The sequence below is a fragment of the Periophthalmus magnuspinnatus genome, chromosome 3, assembly GCF_009829125.3.
Source record: "Periophthalmus magnuspinnatus isolate fPerMag1 chromosome 3, fPerMag1.2.pri, whole genome shotgun sequence".
In the NCBI taxonomy this organism is placed as follows: Eukaryota; Metazoa; Chordata; class Actinopteri; order Gobiiformes; family Gobiidae; genus Periophthalmus; species Periophthalmus magnuspinnatus.
This window is the reverse complement of record NC_047128.1, coordinates 23202633-23226783: the sequence shown is the minus strand read 5'-3', so window position 1 is coordinate 23226783 and position 24151 is coordinate 23202633.

The window sequence follows — 24151 nt, the reverse complement described above, 5'->3', positions numbered from 1 at the left end:
CAGGAACTTTTCTGTTGAGCTTCATTGAGTTTATACAGTGTAGAAACTTCACTTCAAGGCATCTTAAAATAGATAATTCACGTAGCAGAAACCTATGCAGGGAAAAAGAAAAGAAAAAAAAAATCAATCCACAGATTATATCTGTGTATATATACACGGATTCAATACACCTTCAATTTAAGTGGAAATGGAACAGGAAAATGTTGTTGTCTGCATTTGACCTGATCTTTTGATGCTTTTTTTGTATCAGAGCTGATCACTTTTTCCTCCGTTCTATATTCTCCCATTATTTCATTGTTGACATCTGACGAGTTGCTGTATTCAGTAGCATCACACACCTGATTTGTTCATGTTCACTATATACAAAATGTGTAGTAACAAAACCTATTAAAAATTTTGACCAATGACCTTCAAGTCCCATTTGACCCCAACTCCCCCCAACACCCCGTAAGATACTTCTTTCATTTGGGATGGAAAACCAATGGTGTTCTCAGGTCTTCATCCTCTGGGGGGCACATTCTTCCCACAAGATCAATGCCTCCTCCCCCGTTACCTTTATCAATCTGTCGCTCGTACGCGCCGCACCTCCCCTCACCTCCCATCCATCTCCTTCTCATCCACTTTCCCATTTATTCTGCCCAGCCAACATCCGTCTTGCACTGTCTCTCTTACCATCATCGATCTCTCCTTTCTCTGCTCTATCTATCCTGTTCCCTCCACCATATTTATGTCTGGGAGAAGTATTAAGATGGCTCATTTGGATCCTCCGTAAGGCAGCTTTGAGCAAATAAATACTAGACGAGGCTACAAGCACAGAGTCATCAGTGCTGCGGAAATCAAGCCTTTCTATCTTTCCCGGTGGCAAGACTGCAGGGAGGAATATAGTCAGAAGTGGGGAGAGTACGAGGGATGTGGATAAGCTTTGTAAATAAATGCACGGCTAAGAGTAAAAAATAGTCAAGGGAAGGAGAATGTATTTTACAGGCTATTTTAACTTTTGGGTAATCCATGAAAAAATCAGGTTACAGTACACTTTATTTACCTGACCATCCAGTCCCTTCTACATTCTTCTTTTAAAATAAAATAAGAGTTTGGCACTATGTTAATTCTGCATAAATCTGTGCTGTTTCTCTTCTGATTTGGTTCCCCTTGTTAAATGTAATGGAGCATGCCTCTCTCTGATTGGTTACTATGCATGTCAATCTCGCTTTCTGGAATTGGGGAGACACGATATGGTTCCAGACCCATCTTTGAAAAGTTTTGTCAAAGCCTGTGGTTCTGTCTGGTCAGGTAAACTCTTTATTTTCCCAGTAGGAAAAATTGTACGTTCCATACTTACATGGCTGAAGAAACCTGTCAAGTGCAGTGGGAGACCAAAATGTAGCTCCCAGGGACACGTCTCTAGATCTGAACCAAGCTTGGTCAAACCTAGCTTTTACCTGTTGTGGCTATTTTGAGTTCGTGAGAATCCAGTAATGGTAAATGGTCACATTATATACAGCGTTTTTCCACCTTCAAGCGTCTTCACACACACACATTCATACACCACTGTACACAGACACTGGGGGTGAGGTGAGTTAAGTGTTGTTACCAATGACACAACGACAGCATTCATCTGTGGGAGCTGGAATCGTACTGCCAATGATTATGTCGAGAGCTGGTTTTGAAATGCCAACCTTCAGATCAGTGGACAAACACTCCACTGAGCTACTGTCGCCCCTGGAAGAAACGTGCTCACTCTGTACAGAAGTGGGGCATGTCACCTGGGACTTGAACTAGCACATAAAGGCTTTTGTAGCATTATATTTACTTTTTTCTTTTTTAATGCAAGCGATTATGGACATAGCTCTGGTAACAGTTCACACCTTAGTAGTAATAGTAGTTCAATGGTGTGATAACAGATAAAACTTAATTCAGTCCCTTACCAGAGGTGTGTCAGAACTGAATAAGCTATACCTAAATGTATTTACCCTAAAAATAGTTTTCAGTCGCGTTGGCTATGGACCTACCTGTACATCTAAGGAATTACCCACACACTATGTTGATACTTTAGTTGAATAGACCTATTTGACTTTTATTTATCTTGAATACTATGGCACTTCTATGGCAGCTTTTTTGTTATTTTTGCACTTTGCTAGTTTCACATTTTAGAACAAAAACATTTTTTTATCTACTCGTTTTATAACACATCTGACTAGTGTAATATCTTTCACAGACATATTTTCTTGTATTGGAGCTTCTGTGTCTGGTTAAATAAAATAAAAATGCTTAACTTCTAGATGTGTTGTGGTGAAATTGTCCCCAGAGTCCAGACAAGTTTTTAACTGACAAAAACACACTTTCTCATTTTACTTTTTAAGTGTAGCTACTAAAAAATGGCAAAAACTATTTTCTCAAAGCCAACAATCATAAAACACAATTTGATGGGATTTTTCCAGCTTTTTTCAGCCTTTTGATTTTATTGTAGCCTTTGTTATTCATTTGAATCTCAATATGTCAAACTTAATTTCCCCAATTAACACATTGACAGCAAATGTTCCACTTTACACACAAAGCTCTGTAGCAAGAGCAAAAAAAGAAAAAAATCTAATTGGATGATTTTTAGCTGAGATATTTTCTTTCTTTGGTGATTTTGAGAAGAACATGTCACCACGAGGCCAATATTGGCTTTTATATTATGCATTATTTAACAGCTTTGAAATGCTGCTGGGTATTGTGAATTCCTGGTCTCTTTATATAGAAGTAATTCACTGCACCTCAAAATGACAACAACAACTAAGTCTGATAGATTTAGCTAAATTCCACTGCACATATCTGAAAATATTTAGTAAAATAACTCAAACTTAACTAAATGCTTAAGGGATATTTCTCACCAAAAATACAAATAATAAAAATCTCATAGTTAAGCTTTAACTTTACTCTATTGTGAGTGGCAGTGGTAGAGAGCTTGCCCACAAACCCAAAGGTTGGCAGTTCACCTCTCTGTCCATTGCACATTGAGCTCATGGGAAAAGATTGGTAGCCATGTTTTAGTCTGTCCATTATAGAGCAGTTGTGTCTGTAATGTATAGCTTTTTAAAAACAAGTGTAACTGAAGAGTTAAAGCTACCATCTGTAGTTAGATTAGTTGACCCACCCCTGTTGTATTCTCACACTTCACCACTAGATGTTACCTACATTACTGTTGTCTGAGTCCAAGCTTTGGCCTGATAATAGACCAGAGAGGAGATGAGCCTGAACAAAGATCATCTACTGGCAAGAAAAGCAAATGAACTTACAGATGGTTGCTTTAAGGAATAATACTAAAGCACGTTGGGTGTCTTGGTTAAATCCAAAACATTACAAACGTTTCAAGTTGGAGACTATAGCTATGAACATCAAAAAGAGTACAAATTACACCACAGTTTGACCTCATAACTCACTCCACTTCTGTTCCTGCTCAGTGTATTATACGTGCCAAGAAATTCCTGGTACTGGTACACAGTACTGCTGTACTTTATATATAAACAGTGGAGGAGTGCGTCTGCGAGCCACTGGAGAAGCGAGGGAAGCAGGGGATGATGACTTATTATTGCGGCGGCTAATAAAAGCTGAGATAACAGAGAAATTAGAGTTCTTTGCAAAGTGTCTTCTCCAGGTTGGAAAAGTGGTATAATTGTCTAACTATGACTTGCCCCTCCATAACAGAACAGGCTGGGTCCTTGTGAACGTGCAAATATGTTAAAGCTACCATTTGTAATTAGATTGGTTGACCCACCCCTGTTGTATTCTCACAACACCACTTGATGCTGTCTATGTTACTGCTGTCTGACAGTGTGCCAGCTTTGGCCTGACCGAAGACCAGAGAGCACAGGTTAGAGACAGGTGAGTCTGAACAAAGACCGGGTGAAGGGAGGGGAGAGGGGGAACATCTGGGGGAACTGGTAAAAAAAAAAAAAAATCTTACAAATTAGCTTCAAGGTTTGTAGATTAATGTCACTTTGAAAATGTTCTACCTTGAATCATGCCTGAACAAATAGGGGGTATTTTGTAAACTTTGATTGGCAATATTGTCTACCACCTTAGAAATACTATACAGGGCATCCAATGTGTGTGTGTGTGTTTTCAATCATGGTAGTACGTATAACATAACAAAACACAATCTACGTTTGAAGGTTTTTAAATATAGATTATAGTCCGTTGCTTTCAAGCTTCTCTAGGACACTTGTATGATTTCAAAGTCTTCGTGCATAGTACAAGGACAGCCTTTTAAGGTCATGTCATGTTTCTGCAGGGAAATGTCGGGTCACTATGTAAATTCACCCTCACACAGAAAGTTATGCAAATATTTCTCTGTAATAAAGACTCTAGAGATTGGTCTACTGTATATATTGATTTGCAACAACACTTTTCCTAATGGCGCCATATGAATGCAGTTTCTTTGCGCTGCTCATAAAACGTGTCTTTTAAATGTCAGCGCTGATTGCCTTGGCACACACTTTTCTACACCTGGAATTAAAAGTGCACCCATTTTGTATTGCATAAACAGCAGATTTTAAAACATTCTGTTCAGCATCATTTGAGGAGTATTTTGCATTTAAAGAGAGTATTTTGGTGATTCACCTGGATAACAAAATGATTGCACTGCATATTGGTAGTGAGATAATTAAAATTCCTTCTATTGGAGTAGTAAATGAAATCTGCAGAGAAGGCAAAATGTATGTAAGTACAGATTTTTTTGGCCCATGTGGGATTGCTTTTAAGATCCAATTAATTTGTATCGGCTTTAGAATCGGCTGTGGGCTTTGTAGACATGTATTTATGATGTATAAGTGTTACCTATGCAAAGTGCTTGTACCTGATGTTTTTCCAAGTTGAGCAAAACTTGTGAAAAGTGAACCACTGCAAACTATTTAAAGTAAAGTAGTAAAGAGTAAAAATTAGTTTTAAATACTTACTTATGCCTGTCATGGTTTGAAACTCATGTACCCTAGTCTTGGTTTGCGCCATTCAAACCCACTCACCCCATTTTTAATTACAGATCGCTTTTGTATCTGTTGTATTTTCTTGTCTCCAGTCTTTGTCAGAGACGTGGCAAAAGACGGTTCAATATTCCATTAGGCGGCTTCATTCACAGATTCTTTTTGGTGTTTTCTTGAACTCTTCTGCAGTGCTCTCCTCCCAGCTTTAAAGCCTCTTTGCTCTTTGCTTTGACTGATGAGCATGGCCAATTTGCAGCACGCTCGGCCCAGCCCCACAGTCGCTGCAGCATGGAAACTCTTGTCACTTATTAATGGACTATTAAAGGCATAGCTCCTCCATGGGACATTTTTTCTCCCAGAAACGGAGCACTGGGGACATGACTCTGAGATTTGTTAAATGCTGCTGAACATGTTTTACAAATCCTAGCTCCTCTGGCTCTGTTTAGCTGTGCAATTGCAAGTGCATGTTGCCTAACCTCTTGTGTCTCCATGGGAACGTCATATCTAAATTATGAAACCATCTGAAAACTGGGAATGATTCTGAAAGTAATTCTGAACTACAACTTGACTAAACCAAGACTAGACTGGGACCAAACTAAGTGTAAATCAGGACTAAACTAGGCTCAAGCCAGGACATAATAATGAAATAATGTGAATGCATCTTAAGTCCCCTGTTGTCCCCTGGGACAACAGATGGAAATTAGTCTTTGGTAATAATGTTGAATCATGTCTGTTCATCAATATGCATTGTCCCAGTCAAATAAATAAAAAATAAATAAATAAAATAAGACTGTATGTTTTGGTCTTTTTACATCAGAAAAGGCACAACATAAAAGTTCTATAAACTAAAAACTATTACACCTGCAGCAAATATCACTGCTACTAATCAAAGAAGAATGCTGTATAATAACTTCACTGTTTACAGTCATAATAAAGGATGAAAAAAATAAAAATAATAATAATTAAAATTAAATAAATAAATACAAATAAAAATAAATAAATAAATAAATAGTCTGTGTAATCTCTCAGTGGTTCAGGTCTGAGCCATAGTAAAAGACAAAAATAAAATGTGTCAACTGGAAAACAAGTTGTAGGAGTTGACAAAAATATGCATTCTTAGTGTGACGTGGGTCTTCTCTCCAAAGATCTGACCTGTAACTTGTCCTAGAGTCGAAGTTGGGATGGCGGACTCCACCAGAAAAGAGTTATGTGTCATTTAATTACAAAGGTTCTTATTAACCTCTTTGTTCATTATGATGTTCTAAATAGAGACCCTTTAAGTCCATAAATCATCGCCAGACTCGTTTTAAGCAGTTCTGCTATAGAATTGTGTTTATTACTTCTACGTGCCGGCATTAGCATATTCTCATTACCATTACCTCATTAGTTTTAATTGTTTTGCCTTTGGTGATTTCCTCTGCTGCCAGTAGATGGCAAGCTGCATCATATCAGAGTATGGGGAGTACTGATGCTGTGAATTAAGTTTTTATGTGTGCTTTATTAAGTCTAATTAAGATGTAGTTATTATGAAGTGTCACTGGTTAATTTTATAGTGCTTCTCTTGACATTCATTTTGCAGGGAAGGTGGATGCCGTACACGTAGCAAGAATTGGACTGCCAGTCATGTTACTATTACTCACTTTATCTCAACAATGGAAACAGCTGTTCCTAATAAACTCAGAATTTGTTTTTGCAAAGTTGTTTTGCAGAAATACAAGAGGTGTCATTCGCAAAAACATTATTGTTTGGCTTTCCCTCTTGATTTTAATTTTCACCTGCATGTGCACTCTCAACTGTGGATGATCAACACTCTGCACTTTCAGCATCACCCATATATTTTGTTAGAACTGAAGTTGCCAGTTGAGTAAATATCCAATATAACCCATTTCCCAAACCCAATGGCAATATCATGTAGCCAGCCCAGAATCTGCCATCTGTCATGTAATTAACATTGAATAACATTGACAGTCAGAAAATTACATCTTGTGAAAAAATACTTGGATGACATTTTACAATTTTCATTGCAGTTTTTCTCATTGTTTTTGTTCACAATTCATAAAAATAGACAAAATAACACAATCTGCTTTATATTGACATCAAAGACACCACAAACATCAGTCACTCTTTCCTGAAATTGAAGTAATGGCTGTAACTCTTGCCATCAAAGCAAGTTTTTTGGGAAACATGGTCTTTACACAAGAACCACTTTTAGAAGAAAGAACAAAGTACTGCCACATCCTCAGAGTGTTGCTTACTTCACTACTGGGTCATATAATGGGATGTTGGTTAAAAGTTTTCAAAGTATTCTGTTGAATCTCAGTTTGTTGACCATTTGAATGCAGTGATGTTATTGAGCAAAACAAAATATGTGTTGTCTGTTTTATTTCCTGCTTCTGCTGTAGGTATCTTTTCTGAAAATATGGTATCACATTATTCAACCCAAGCTGGCATTGCTTGTTAACTTGTATTACATATTACACATACATATAAGAATATTGTTCCCTCATTAAAAACATACCTGAGCAGTGATAAAACAAGCAGTTTGAAATTTCCCAGGATTGTGATGTCAGAGGTAGAGACACTACGCAGTTTTGTTTTTAAATTACGCATTATTTCAAGTTGTAGATTCTAAAATTCCAAATCAAAGGTTCTTAACACTAAGTTTAAAGGACAAATAATGCACAATATCACTTTTTTAATGACAACAATGAAATGCCACAAGATAGGAATGGCAAATTGTTTTAAAAAGTCAAAATGTAAGTGTATGGAAATTTTTTTATCTTAAAGTTGGTGGCATTGACTGTCCTGCTAAATGCCATGACAATTAAACAGATGCTAGCGTGGACTAATCAGGCGCTAAAATGCATTCTGGACAGTGATGCTAACCCATGTGCTCTAACACATATGCTCAACAACTGTACCATGGTTAAACGCATGGTTGAAAGTCAATTGTATGTAATGGGAATATAAGAGTACCGTAAATTTCGGATTATAAGCCGCTACTTTTTTTCCACGCTTTGAACCCTGCGGCTTTTACAGCAGTGCGGCTTATATATGGAATTTTACTGGATAACGGCCCCTGGGGGGCGCTCTCTAGCTGTAAACATAAAAGTGAGACAGACGTGGGGAAAGATTCTGCTCTGAAGAATTCACTAGTTTTGATTTTGAACGATCATTTTGCGCATCATGAAATGGATATGATGCAGTTTTTAAGATAAAGAAACAGAAAGGAAACAGAGCAGGGGTCGGCCTTTAACACGCAAAGAGCCATTTGGACCCACTTTCCACGTAAAATAAAACACTGGGAGCCGCAAATACTTTTTGACATCTAAAATGAAGATAACACTGTATAATAACAATAATGTAACGGAATAATGTAGGTTTTACTTTCACGGACAAGCCTTCTACACGTGGCAGATAAATATGGCAAAAACAACTTAAGTGCATTAAAAAATACAACTCACCAAACCGCTGCATCATGCATCGCGCTGATTATGTGATTATGTCTACTCTACTCCGCAGTTTCTTTAAAAAAACAACAACAAAAAAACTCGTAGCGTATCGTTTAATCCCAGGTGCTTATTCTCCATGTGCCAAAGCAGTTTTGAAGGTTTCATTGCCTTATTTGCTTTTCCCGTATGTTACGCAGAGCGGACTCTGTGCGTGAGTCACCTGTAGCGACAAACCCAGATTTTAAGTAGGCATTGTCTGTTAAATTTATCTTTCTTTTTCTTGGAGATCGTAGTCTCCTCTTCTGGCTCCTCAGTTGTCCTTTTCCCCTTTGTTAAAAGCTCTCCAAAGACTTTTGTTTTGGCTCATTTTCACTCGCTTGTGGCTCTACTTTTGTGCGTCGTGTCTGATGTGTTATACGTGATATGTCACCGCGGAGACAAGAGCAGATAATAAACTTGCTACTACATCAAATAGATTTCTGTGGCGATTTCCAGCAGGATTTTCATGATACATCTACGGACGAGCTTATTAGTGTGTCATTAGGGACGGGCCAAAGTTGCTCCTGACCCCTGTGCGCACAACGTCTGAAAATCAGGGCTCTTTACGCAGGACTGTGAGCTGTGTCTGTGTCAGTTCCCAAGCCACGCAGAGCCGCAGTATAAGGCTGAAAGAGGCGCATACGGCTCCGGAGCCGCGAGTTGCCGACCCCTGAAATAGAGCCACTGCACGTAAGCTCGACATCAATGAATCCAACTTGGTCAATGTAAAAAGACGACAAAAGTTTTCAGAGGAAATAAAAGCAGATTTTCCGTGTTGGTGCAGCTTTATTTTCTAAACCTGCAGATGTGTTCATCCCGTGTTGATGTCGTGTTGGTGCCAATTTTCAGGCACAGTTTTAAAAAAAGCGTGTCGGTGCAGCGTCTTTCTGTGTAAATATCTCATGTTACAATATGAAAACCTGCGGCTTTTATTCAGGTGCGGCTTATATATGTACAAAATTGATTTTCTCTTCAAATTTAGCTGGTGCGGCTTATATCAAGGTGCGCTCTGTAGTCCGAAATTTACGGTAATAAAAATGCAGTTTAGCTACTTCCACATCAAAAGTCCAAAGTAGGGCTGTGCAATAAATTCAGCTTTGGGCAGATTGGTGGGATAAATTTGCCTGTATTCTGTGTTAAACAGCATTGATTAAAAGTCCGCCTTGTTTAAGTTCATGAAATTAATTTTGAAAGCCATTTTTATTTGTTTTTAATATGAAAAAATCAAATCAAATAGATCATCATGATTGATCAATATGTGGGAGGAAAACCATAAAAATCCTATTCCCCAGCTTTATGAAAGATAATGTTTTATTTAATTTTTGTTCCTAAGCCTCCATGTGATCCAGTAGCTTTAAACCCAAATATGAAAATTTTGCAGCATGACTCAGATCTTCAATAAGGTCAGGTCGTGTATTCCCTAAATGTCACGGAGAACTAAGTATTGCATATCTCGCAGCTATTATGTGACCCTTCGTTTTTCCACAGACAAAGGAATATGTATTATTTTTAATGTCTGTCTTATTTTCCAGCATAAAATATTCAGAGATGGCCCCTTCGCTTGTTTGAGACACGAAAAACACAACCAAAACCGTGCCTAATGGAGAAAATGTTGCCTGAATTGCTTGGTGAAAAAGCCACTGCAAAGAAAATATATTTTATAAATCCCCAAATAATCCCTTTTTGCGTAGAGACACTTAAGTAGCTTTCCGTCTTATCTCCGTGTCTCATAATTAATCCTGATTAAACCTGATAGCTAAATATGGCTTGTTTATCTTTGCCGATTGAAGTTGAAGTGTACAAATGCAAGGTACTTTTGACTTCAGTGCATTGGAAAGTGGGACTAAACACTTAAACTCAGCCCACAACCATATTTCAGTTAGAGCTGCTAAACTGGACAGTACCAGGATGCTACATAAGAGTGAGAGATGAGGACGGGGGCGGGGCCTAGAGGTATAGGGAACAGTGAGATTTGTCTAACAGGTATCCACACTTGAAACTCCGCCCCTGCAGCCAGGTGTTTGGACACTGCAGAGGCCACTGAAGACTGTACGCATTTAGACGTGTCCGAATGTCCGCCCTAGCCCCTAACCCTTCATTCACTACATAACTTCGCACTCTGTAGTAGACTATATCGTGCAATCATTCACAGAGCTATTCAGGTCACGTGACTCTGATGTTTGGTAAAAAAAGTCAGCTAAACTTCGATAAAACTTGATTTCTGTCATAAATAAAGATCAAATTCGGCTAACACTAACAACATTACACAGCAACAGTTATTTAAGAGTGTTTTATTCTTAATCCGCGATCAGTAGTGTGATAAACCAGCGCTTCTATCTATTTTCATCTATCTATAGTTGCATCGAAGTAAAGACCTGTCGCTGACCGCTGTTGTTTTTCCGATTTTCGCAATGCATCGTGGTCTATATTAACTGCCGACGTGACCACTACTTTTCAAGGTGCATTGTGGGATATTTTGACAAATCTTTTACCAACTGGACATTTAGACACCACTAAAAGTTGCCAGAACTCGAAGTAGTACCTTATGTAGGGAACACAGCATTCGAACACAGCCTTAAAACACCATATACACAGTTTAGTTGCCAAAAAAAAAATAAGTTTCACTGTAAATATTTACCCAACTAAGTTAGAGTGCGGACAGAGGTTAGCTTCCATGTGTGAGTGTGCATTAGCATAGTGACTTGCGTGGAAATGAAGCGCTCCTTGACAAGCCTTATTAACGGAGGAATCTCGCTACTGTTTTTGGCCTGTCTCCCTTCCAACACTTCTAGACTTTTAATTACGCCTAGCAAGACAGTGACGTCGCTATTATCCTAGCGGTAGCACCCTGTGAATATGCAAATGCTATATGACAAACCTGATCATCAGCTTTACGTTTGACACACGCTAATTGTTATTGTAAAACGGTTCTACCAAGGACGGACTCTTTCTCGATGTCCGTTACGTCCATCGCGCCATAATCTATCATCACAAACTGTCGCCTCTCATTTCTCGTACATGTTTTATGCGTTTTTTTGTGTTGCTCTGAAAACATTTGTGGGCCTGAGTGTCACGCTAGCATAATTAGCTAACTAATGCCTCCGCCTGACTTTGTTGTATTAGAAGCAAGGAAGGGGAAAGCTAATAGGGAAGCGCTTCCTGGCAAAGGCTAATTGGCCAAATGGAGTCACTTAGGCAGAACAGCGGTCCCATAACAGCCGTGATGATGATGATGGCTCTTCAGATGCCCCGAGATTTCTTCAGCCAATCAGAGGTGAGTCCCATGGTCCACAGGGAATAACTAGGGAAAGATTAAGTTTGAAGGACTTACGTGTTATTGACTCCAGACAGTAATTTGCATTTGTTAAGGGGATAATATTTGTGACCTTTTTTGCGGAAACAGTCAAGGTGTAGTGTCTGTGAAAACAACTTGAGAGATTGAGGTGATAAAGGCAGGAAGAGCTCGAGGAGAAAGAATAATATGAGCTTCCAAGAATAACTTCTCTGCCATGAGGTCATTCTTATTATGGATAAAGAGACAATGAGACAACTGTTGTTGTGATTTTGGGCGTTACAAAAATAAATGAATTGAATTGAATTGAATTAAAGGTTATTATTTTAACTTGAGATATATTTTTAGGTGTTATTTTCAAGTTGTCAGACTCCTGTGCTCAACTGTGACCGCCCACCACAAAGTTCCAGAAGTCAATTTTCCATTCATTTCCCTTGTAGATATTCAGTTAAAAAAAACAAAACAAAAAAAACCCCAGAAAAAACAGAATATTATATTAAAACTTTGCTGGCTTAGGGCTATGTGGTAACTAATGACCACAAATTAAAATGTTAAATCTGTTTCTGAAATGTGCTAAATTGCTATGTTGTTAAAACATTTTACAAATTTTTACATTTTAAAAGTGTTTTTAGGGATAAAAGTAGCTGCGTGGACACAGTTACTACATAGCTGGTTGGCCTCTGTCATACCTTTAAACTCTTATATGTTATCTGGATTTTTTCAAAAAGTCTATGGTTAAAAAGAATGGGACATTTACTTCAAATTGAGTGGCTGTTTACTTCAAATTTAGTGACTTTGAGGTCCATTAGGGAGCTGGGGGGCTGCTGGCCTTTGTGACCAGCGTGACATTTTGTCTCTGTGTCTCATTTGTTAGTCACTCGTTTGTCTCTGTGTCTAACTTTGTGTGTGTGAGACAGTAGTAGTATTAGTTTTATGTGACTCATGTTTATTTTGGGACACTTGTAGTTTGATATTGTTTTTAATATTCATTTTGAATAGGCCTAGTAGTTTTTTGAGATCCAGGTATGATCCGTAGTAAAAGAAAAATATAAAATCAACTGGACAAAAAATTGTAGGAGTGAAGATGTTTTTGCTGCTCATCCAAGCCACAAGACACTACCTTGTATCTATCTGAATGGAGGACCTAACCACACTGAAACTAAAAGCTTATTGTTCACAATGTCTGTTTGTAGGGTAGGTCTATCGAGCTACATTAAGTGTGCATTGTGCCTGAGTCATACTGTGTCATAGGCACAGTACACATAGCTAGCTAGATAGCTCCAGATATAAACCAGTGTCCAGCAGTAATCTGACCAGAACTGAATAAGCAACTTGGATGAGCAGCGAAACATCTTCACTTTAAAACTTTTTGTCCAGTTGTCAGATTTTATATTTTTCTTTTACTATCTATTAAACCTGTTATGTTTGGTTTCTTATTCTAAGTCCTTTTGTTTATACATTTGCATAAATATTTTAGCAATCCTGTTCATTAAATTGCTACTTTATTTTACCTCTTTTTCATAGGTTTGTTGTTACTTCCTTGACCCTGGCTGAGCTGGGTCGTAACAAATACAACATTAATAATTGCATTAACATTAATAATGGGACTAGGCTGCCCAACTCCTCCAGGACAGTGCCTCGATATTTGCCTTTGCCTTTCGTGTTCGATACGAAGCCATCAACAGCCGTCAACACGTCTAAAGTTTTGTTTTTAACCTTTATCTAACTGAACACATTTTTATCACTTGTTTTGAGAGATGGAAGAAACCAGAGCCCCCGAAGAACACCTACACAGCTTATGCAAAGGTGAATAAATGAATAGATGATATACAATAAATATTTAGAATAGGCTGTGTTCTTTGTATTGAAACAGAGAGCACACCTGGCTTCTAATAATATAACACAGGCACTGGAATGTGTCCACTATTGATTATTAAACAATGGACAAAACCAGAGGCCTGTTAATTAATGCAGCAGAATTCAGGTGCACACTAACAACCACACAACCTGCTTTTATTGTTGCCCTGCTTTTGTTTTGTGGGCTGCAAACACTGTGGTTCATTGTAGTCTTTATTGTGATCACAACACATGGAGTAAAAAATGACTTCATACCTGTAAACTAGTTGTCCTTGAAGAAATAAATGACTTAGTTTTAGCAAATAAGAAAACGGCAAATGCAAAGTGGTTGTTTATGCGTATCCCTGTATCAGTTGGTGGTGAACATTTTAGGGTTTTTTTTTGGGTTTTTTTTTGTTAATGAGTCTGCTGTTATATTTTTTCATTCTTTTTTTTTTCTTTTATAAGCAACCATATTTGTTTTGATACAGACGGATCATGCATCAGCCTGACTGGGAAATCCACCCGTCAATCACGCCAACTGAACTCAGATTCATGGGTGACCAGACTTTCTCTTTATAAACTATTAGAGTATAGTGAGTTTTATGGATCCCAGGTAAGGAGTTTCCAGTGAAGGTATATGGAGTTTAAAAACACAGTGGAGCCCTCCCTTTATTATCACATGAATAGCTCAGCCTAAATATGCCGGGTTTGTGAGTAAAACAAGTGTGAATGAAACAAAGCCAAACTCTGAGTCTGTTTTCGAGGAAACATCATAACATAGATCAGAAAATAGCATCACATGGGCCCTTTAACAAATGAATCGAAAGCTTAATTAGAGTTAAACCAGTCGGCACTAAAACAAAGCGGGCTCCCTACAATTAAAATGATCAAATTTTCAGCACCTGTTCCCACTCACAAATTCGTTTTTTAGTGTCTGAAGTAGTACTACATATCAAACTGTGGGTTTATGCATTCTATATATGCTAGCTAACACTAAATCCACTCTTTTTGCTACTAAACTTTGTACATGGAGTTTTAGTAGCATTATCTACTAGTCAGGGAGGTGTTCCGGGCATGTCCCACTGGGAAGACCCAGAACACGCTGGAGGGACTATGTCTCTCGGCTGGCCTGGGAGCGCCTTGGAGGAGCCACTGGAGGAGCTGGAAGATGTGTCTGGGGTGAGGGAAGTCTGGGAGTCCCTGCTTACACTGCTGTCCCTGTGACCCGGCACCAGATAAGCGGAAGAAATTTGATGGATGGATATGTAGTAGTTCTAGTAATTGTTTTGGAAACTTTAGAGCAAACTAGGTAAATTTGCAGTTATAAGTAGTTGGTGACATCACACTGCACTGCCCTGTGGATACCTGTTAGAGACCAATCAGACTGTTCCTAATACCTCCAGACCCCTCCCCTCCTCCTCCCTCCAAGTGCAGCCCAGTTTATCAGCTCTATTTGAAATGTGGTTGTTGGTGAGAAGTGGAGCGTAGGTGTTTATTTGCACATTTATATGAAAAAACATTGTATCATAACATGCCGGCTTCGCTCAGAGAATCAAATCAACATTCCCAAACATCAAGCCCCCAGTTGCCAATGGACAACCGCTAACCACTCTGCCGTTATTACCATGGGTCCTGTTTCTTACATTCAAAAAATCTGACTTACAATTAACTGATCATTCATAGACACACTGCTGCGACTTTTTAATTCAACTCTTCCAAAGCGAAAGTCTCTCATGGCACTTTATATCACAACAACTCTCTCCTTGAGCGTTTTGATTAAAAACCCTCGGCTGGATCCAGCTCTTATCATTGGATCAGAATACATATTTCCACATTTGCAGTTGGTGAGAGTGCTGTGTGCAGTGACAGCTATCACAACACATTACCACAAACGGATTCGGGCGCTCCAAGAATATTAACATTTCAAATTGTCCGGAGAGGACTTTGAAAAACACATTTAATTAAATTTAATAAGTTATTTAGAAGCTGCTAACTGTTGGTGTACCTCCAGGCGTTAATGGAAAGTTTCTGTAATAACTTGGGTTTGTCCTCAAGTTTAACACGCAGAACGTTCATTAGCAGCTTGTATTTATAGCTCAAATTCTATAATTCATACTGACCTGAATTCATCTTACGCGCTACTATCAGGTTAGACTAATAGAGTTGACGGTAAGATCTAATAATTGGATCAAATTTCTAGCTTTAGGTGTAAGCAATGGATTTTAGAATCATGTTATAGGTGACATTTTGAGGACTTTCCACCATTTGAAGTAGATATTTTGTTTAAATGGTCAATCTCTATGGCATCTGTTCAAATTTTTCGCCATTCTGATTCCTGTGGATAGCTTTTTGTTTCTGTAATGCAATAAATTTATGTAGATATAATCAACATAATGGTGTACTTTCAAATACATTTTGGGTATAACAGAGGAGTTATTAACTAAATTAGGATATAACACGGCATGCCATATGATTTTTTATTTATTTTTATTTTTTATTTTTTGGGGGGCAGAGTTTATGTTGCACGGTATGAGATTACATAAGTAGTCCGCCAAGTTACAGGTCAGATCTGTGGAGTGGCAACCTTGCTCACAGGATGTTTTTACTGTATTTTTCAGCAATAAAAACAGCAACAAATGCAACATAGAAGCAAGTGGCTGACCTGCCCCATAGTTGAGCTCTGTGAAAACCTTATAGTTTTTCATTGTTTTAGCAAAATGTGACTGCAAATAGAATCCAGCAGAGATTCAGACATGAGCACCGGGAAGCTTGGTACGGCTAAGTAAAATATTGGCTAGCTTAGTAGTGTGGATAGTGTGGAGGAACGGCTTGATCCATGTGTAAAGGAGATCAATGCACTAGACTAACTGCGCTGTGCCTTAATGCTCCCACTGGCCCATGCACAGTCAAGTACTTTCTCTCAACATGGAAGACTATGCATCCAGCTATTGTTAAGACTGAGTATTTACTGAAATGAATATACTGTAATTAAAAGGATACATTGTTGTATTGTGCACGTAATTAACTGATCAGAATCGCAATACCAATATTACAACAGTTCCATTGTATTTGTATGTAAAAGAAATTATACTGCACTTTGCAAAATTTGTTTCACAGATGTTGTTCTGATATTTTGTAGTTTTGTTTTTTATTATTGCTAGGAAAGTTGTTGTGTCCTCGGGCAAGGCACTTCCCCACTTTGCTTGGGACGCATGTGCTACATTATGTGACCATGTATTACACAGTGGTTTGTGAGGCTGTATTCTCAGATTGGCAGTTACTTTGAGGCCAATACATTAATTGACAAAAGATGGAGATATAAAAATGCAAGGCTAGTTACTATTAGAACACTTTTCTGTATGGTTTAGTTTGACTTCAATTCATCATAATATATATGCAGGAAAATGTACATTTCTGTTTTGGATTTAATCAAGATTATCAACCTTTTTAGCAGACTGTGATTGAGGTCACAGAAATATAAAGATTAAACAGTCTGTTTAGTATGAACTACTTATTTTTTGTAAGTTTTAGAGTTGTGAGACATATAATGATGGTGAGTCGGGCCCAGCCTGATTTCAGACAAAGACACAATCACCTTGATTGCAGACTTGAACTTGTATTGTATTCAAATCGAATTTTATTCTTGCTGTTTTAATGGAAAAGCTGTTACAGTCTTGTACTTTGCAGCTTTTAAGACCAATACTTAATTTAAGAATCAAACCCACAATCTCCTCGATAGAAGTAAAGAGCACTGATCACTCTAGAACCTACATAAAGTAATGTTTGTATTTAAACAGGCAGAGCTGTATTGTCTGCCACCTGCTTGTCTCCATGGAGATGTCACTCGTTTTCCTAGAATGCTCCCCAGTATGGCATTAAATATATCGATCTCCTTCGAGACAATAAGGAAACACCACCATACAAAGTTACAGGTCAGATCTGTGGATGAGCGTCCCCACTCACCGTAAGAAATAATGCTTACTGCTATGTGTAGCAGTAAAACAAATGTAATTGAATAATGCAAGATAGAAAAGTTTAAAAACATACAGTGGAACACTAACTTTTCCATGGACACGCACATACGATGGACCCTCCACCGGAAAAGTTACAAAGTGCATCTTTGAAGATAACTGAAACTCTTTACACCGAGAAAAAAAAAGGCTACTCTGCTGGTTAGTCCGTTTTACAACAATTGTCAAACATCATGTATGTCCACCCAAATCTTGCACTCCCCTCGGTAACATAGCAATAGCATAACAATCGAAATCCTGCCACCCAGAAATGAGTAAGCCCTCAAAGTACCTATTTGCTCATTTGGGGAGCCTTATTGCTTGAGGGTGAATCTGACTTCGTGTCCCTGTCCGGCATCAGACAAAAGCTAACATTCCCACGCACACAAACATCTACATTATACACATCCAATTTGCAGCCCTGTGGATCTCCAGATTGTGTTTTCAGTCCTAGTCCAATTGGCTCACCTCCAAAAGGCTGTTGAGCATATTCTCCGGCTCTCCGTTCTTTATCTCCCTATCAAGATATTTCCACTGATGGCAAGCTTCGCGCAGGTGAGAGGCAGACGGAATGGTACGTTTGGATAATGAACTCGTGGATGTGCGCCCTGCTTTGTAAACCCAAATTGAGTGGTATTTCTTTTCATTTTGTTTAGTCTGTGTCTGCAGTGAAACCAATCATCTGTCCCAAAAAAAGTGATTTGTTCGTAGGTGCTTGATGATAGTAATTGGGAATATTTGTAGATCAAAGTAACGTGTGCACAATAGCTAGGTAATCCTGACCAAACTTGGATTAAAGAGCTGGTATTACACTCACTGTGGGGTAATAGTTAACACATAATACATTTAGATCACTGTGTTACCATTTGTTGTTATAAAAAAAATTCTGAAAAAAATGTATTAAAATGTGTAATTAGTTTCGGTTTCATTTTTCACCCTCTGAGTTCCCCCTTCCCCTACCTCCCCACGCTCCACGTTCAGAGCGCTATCACAACACAATCAAGCATGTACATACCGCTAATGAAACTACTGCACATCGCAACAGGTTTGTGAAGTTTTATTGTGTTGTTTTGCATCCTGCGGTTTTATATTTATGAAAAATGGACGTGCAGTCGCGTGGGTTACATAGGCATGTGTGCTGAGAACTGTATAAGAAGCGTTGACTTGTAAAGGGCTCGATTAGTGCTCGGGAGACATTACTCAAGCATGCATGGATGAAAACCACTTTAGGCATGTTTTTGATGAGGGAACAATGTCATGGTAGAAAGCTTAAAAGAGTAAAATTTGCATTCCACCCCGTCTTTAAAAGATTAAAAGGGATCCCAGGATGACTCACTGCGGTTGCCCACTGCTCCTAACAGGTTGCCTCAGCGACATTGAAGGATGGGTCAAATGCAGAGGGCAAATTTCCCTGTGAAGTAATCCTTATCTTACCCACACTTGCCTCTCTCAATGTAGATGTATTTGCGTATTACAGTATGCTATTATACCTGTTTATGTAGAAGTTATATCGTTACAGTTGTTTCTAAAGCTTGTACCCTCACTGGGAGGCGGGGTCCCTTCTCCACAGATATGACCTGTAACTAAGCCTGGTGACAGACCTGCTAGTCTCCATGAAGATTGATATGTTCAGTGCTATACAGTGTCCATGAAGTTACAGAAATTACAGGCAGATGATAAGATATATTAATTTGATTTGTTCTATTGTACTCAGTGGTTATAAAAGTTTTTTAGTCACATTGGGGTCTGATTGTTTGTGAGTTCCTTAATCAAACATTTTGAGACCGTTCGATTGAAAGGGATGGAGCAATTCCGTGCCCGCCGTGTTCACCAATTATCATACAACTGGATTTCTTTCTATGGTGCTGTATTAAAGATATTGTTCATCAGAGAAAGATACGGGACATTATTGAACTAAAGCAGAAGATCATAGATGTGATTGCAGCCATTGATGAGGCTTTGCTACAGCGAACATGGCAAGAAATCGAGTACGTCCAGATGTGCTTCATGTCACAAATGGTGCCCTTATAGAGGTGAATTAAATGAGGTAAAAAAAAAAAAAAAATCAACTTTGGAAACCATTAAGTCCAATAAAACAAGTCTGATTAAAATATCTGATCCACTGCCTTTGTAATATGTTTTTTTTTTAAATTGCAAAGTTACTTTATGGACACTCAGTACTATGGAACATTTTAGGCAGTTCAGTAACATCTAGTATATGGAGACAAACAGGTAGCAGACCCTCCACCCCAAAAGTTACACATTGCACCTTCAGCATATTTTCTTTTCCGTTCACTTTCTCCACTGAACGGAATTGATCTTTTTCCAAAACGTGATTTTTCAGGGGTCTGTGCTTGATAATTAAGATTGTTTGTATAATTGGACAGACAGCAGGAGAAGATGGCAAGACAAATAAAAACTTGCAAGGTTGTTCAAATGGGCGGAATAATCAATAGCGGTTAAGGGAGCATGTCTCGCGTCAGTCTCGCAGCTTGTTCCTCGCTCGAGTCTGGAGGGACGCCTCGCAGACTTGCAAACTGCTTAGTTAGAGCCCCAGCCAGATTGACATTCGACTTGATTGAGATTTACTGGGTCTGGGTGGATTTGAATGATCCGCGGAGCAATCTGTCAGTTGTCATAATGAATGGAAGATGACAGGTTCAGTGCCAAGCGTTCCCCATTCGCCTCGGCCAAAACTTTTACGACAAGGGCAGCCAAGTGATCTTAATGTGACAATGCGGATGAGCCAGATTCATCATTAGAACAGAATTAGGTAATGGATTTTCTGAGCAGTTTGCCATAAAGCATCTGGAGCTACAGTAGTTTACATTAACTTTGGGTTAGTGTGATTCTGTGATGAGCAACAGATGTATTTGAAATGATTGGCTTGGCACTTGTCGCAGCATCCTTGTGACTTAGAATATATCATCCAAACGTTATGGCTAATTCTAAATTCAAAGTTGTGCTGCCTGTATTCATGGGTTTCTGTTTTAAGATGAAAATTTGAAGACATTTCGCATTACAATAGATATGATTTGTTTAGAATCGCTATGACAAACGCACACATTTTTCTTCATTTTGGAACCCGTGGATACAGCCAATACATTTTAGTTTAGCGCTGCCAAAAATGGGTAGTGTTAATGCTCTTGAGAAAAAGAGGGATATTTGAGAGCGAAAAAAATGATCCTATTGTAGCCTCGTGTTTTTGTTTCTGTCCTTATTTTGAATGCTCCACTTTAATTTTGTTAGCATGCTGTTGAGCTATCTTAGGGCAATGCTAAACCTAAACTTTATATTACATATGAATACCTGTTAAAAAGACAGTTGTATAGCCTGAGGAAAAAATAAATAAATACAATACAGTCGCAAATGAACCTGGGTTAACATTACCTTAACCTGCATATAGAGTACACATACAAGTTTTTCCTCATTCCTCCAGAATTCACTCACTGAGCTGCAGAGGATGCACTTGCACTGATTCATGATTGGCTCCAAGTGCTCGTGTTCAGACTTTTGTGTATTTTGATTTTTGATTTTGTGTTTAGGTAGTGACCATTCAGATCAGAGAGAGTCCTTTTACGTTTAAACCAGTTGGATTTAGACATGGAAGTGGCAGCACAAATGAGAAACTTATGTGAGGCTCATTCTGTTTTCTTATTTGATAGTCATACTGTGAGCAAAATTACCAAATTACAGCATAAACAACATGACCGCCATACACAAGCTTGTTTTTTTGTTGTTGTTTTTTTTGTAATAAAAGCCATATTTACTTTAAACATGTCCACCTCGTTTCTGGGGACAATGATTCACGTTTATAAAATTTGATATATACAAACTCTACATACTCCCCATTTAAAGCCAAACCTATTCTGCAAAATTGATTTTTCCGAACTTTTAACCATATTATAGTGGTTTCCCCTTCTCATTTACCCTGTCGAAGTGATTTGTGATCTATATATTGCTTATTTTCAAGACACCATATTGCCGATCAACCCCCGTTTTCACCCCACTGGCAAAAGCCCAACGCTCTTTATTTACCTCGTTCTCCAATTGTATTTCCTTAATCGATGATACGCATAGGATTCGTCAGCGTTGCATAGTCGTTTTAGTACAAATGAAATCCGTTACACTTCCTAGTATGATGTGCAGCTGTCTATAGGAGGGGCCCACAGCTTCACGGCTCTTTGTTGTCATGACGTTTATTGAGACGTCAGCTCCCGTCGGCCCACCTCTGTTTTCCATCTCGGACGTCAGCAGACTTGTTTCTTTTATTAAGTCCTTTTAGATGAATATTACTATTTAAAATGTGCAAATTATAATATAATGATCCACGGGTGTCATGGTTTATAACTATACAGCAGACACAAGCACAGTATGTGTTTAACAATAATATAGAACTAACACTTTCTTTAATATTTCCTGTTTTACTTTTACATTACACTGATGTTTCTTTTCTGAGCTGAGTCAACACTGGGTCAGTTCTGGACAATGTATTTATAGTTGTGTTTGTACTGCATGCACGCACATAAAGAGATGAGGAGAGATAATGACCTGGGCTGTTGCACACTGAGCTTTTGTCGCTTGCACTGGGAGGAAGAGTGTAATTCCACAGACTCAATAAGGACTAGCCATATCTATCTGTGCCTCTTTCTATTTCACACTCTGCTTGTTTGCTTCACATAGGCCTGGCGCATGTTGTGTTGTCAGTGCATTGCAGAAATGTCACTCGGATTGTGGCTTACAAGGTTTCTAATGGGGTGGAAATGGGATGCTTTGCGAAAAGAGAAAGAGTGGTGGTACTAGCATCTTCGAATATAAACACTGTTGATTTTTGATGGCATCTTCAGAATATTGCAAATTTGTTAGTTGGTAGATGGCCAGTGACTTAAATATTTCACTATTATTTTATCTGCTGGTGATATTACATAATGACAGAATCCTTACTAAGGCACTAAGGCATAGCATAAAAACCCAAAATATTAAAAAGGTTTCACTTATAGACACACAAATCAAAAGAACCACTTGTGAAATTGTTCCCCTAGAATTATCTACATTCTTTTCTTTCTTTATCTTTATTTATACAAGGAAACCAAATGAGAGCGTTTGCACTCTCTTTTTCATGGACGTCCTGTTTAAAATACAATGCAAGCAGAAAAAAACTAAACAAACAAGTACACAAGTCCATATAAAACATAAAAAACAGGTGCAGGTGTGTAAAATTGTGTATTAAATTGCGATTGTGTCACCTACATATCCAGTTTTGTTTTTCTTTGGAGTTTATTCCATTTTTGTGAAGCTAAAAGCCCTCTTTCCTGTCTCAGTTTTGGTGCGGCTAGTCCTCAGCCTTATGTGATCTGCTATTAAATGTTCCTGTATCAATGATTAACAAGCAGGTGAAGTATTGTGGCTGGTTTTGAAGTAGTCCCTTATAGATGCATTTCACAGTGCTCTTCTCTTCTATCAGACAGCGATGGCCAACCCACATTTTCATAGAGAATACAGTGATGGGCTTCAAATCCATCACCTGTAATAATTCTGGTAGCTCTGAGATAATGAAGTTTACAGTTCTGACCACTCATAGAGCGGGGTAGAATCAGGAAATGGGTTTTTGCTCACATAAACCTAGAAATGTACCAAGGCCTATACAGTCTTTATAACAGTGCACAGAAGATATTCAGCAACAAGAATATATGAACAACTCAATTTGGAGAAAAACGTCACATAGAACCTTGTAATTCTAGGAGATAAAATTTGTTTGTGGCATGTCACAAAATAGTTTTAAACATTTCTATTACAGTATTCACCACATCTTCTTGCGAGTTTGACTTTAATCCAGTGAAGCAGGTTTGTGAAGCCTTTTCATAAACTTTTCAAATGTGAACAGGTTGCAATGTTTTCATGAGTAGGAGTTCAAACGTGCTCTTCTGTCGATTATTGGAGTTTTTCATGGATAATCTCTGAGCACTACTTTGAGTTTGAAGTAACTTTTTCCATGTGCAGTTTTTCTTAAATCCCTTTGAAAAACAGACATTCTGACTGTGAAAGGGCTTGCCTCTCCTAAGATCTGACCTGTAACTTGGTGGTGCATGAGGTGCCATCTGCTTTCCTCCATGGGGATAGATGTTTAATGACATATTTTATGCAAAGCAATCACTCTACTGGTGTATATTAAAAATCCATAATTATTACACTATGTATGTAAGTAGGATTCAACTAAATTGTATACCGAGTGCTCACCAGTGGATATGGAAGGCCACGTTTCTTTTCTGTAGCCCCTCTCACTAAGGAATGTGTGACCCCCACTGTGAGAGGGTTATAAAACACTCACGTTGTTCCGACTTTGCTTAAAATTTCATGATATGTAATGCCATGCGGACCAGAAGAGGACCTTGCACACACATACATTGAGAGTGTTGTAACATCTGACAGGAGGAACCAAAAAGACAGAACTCGGGGAAGGTTTAACAGTGTTTATTTACAGGAGTACAAGTGCAAAAATGACGGTAGATCAAACGGTGAGTCGGGAGCGAGGTGTTTGCCATGGTCCAAGGGTAGAGC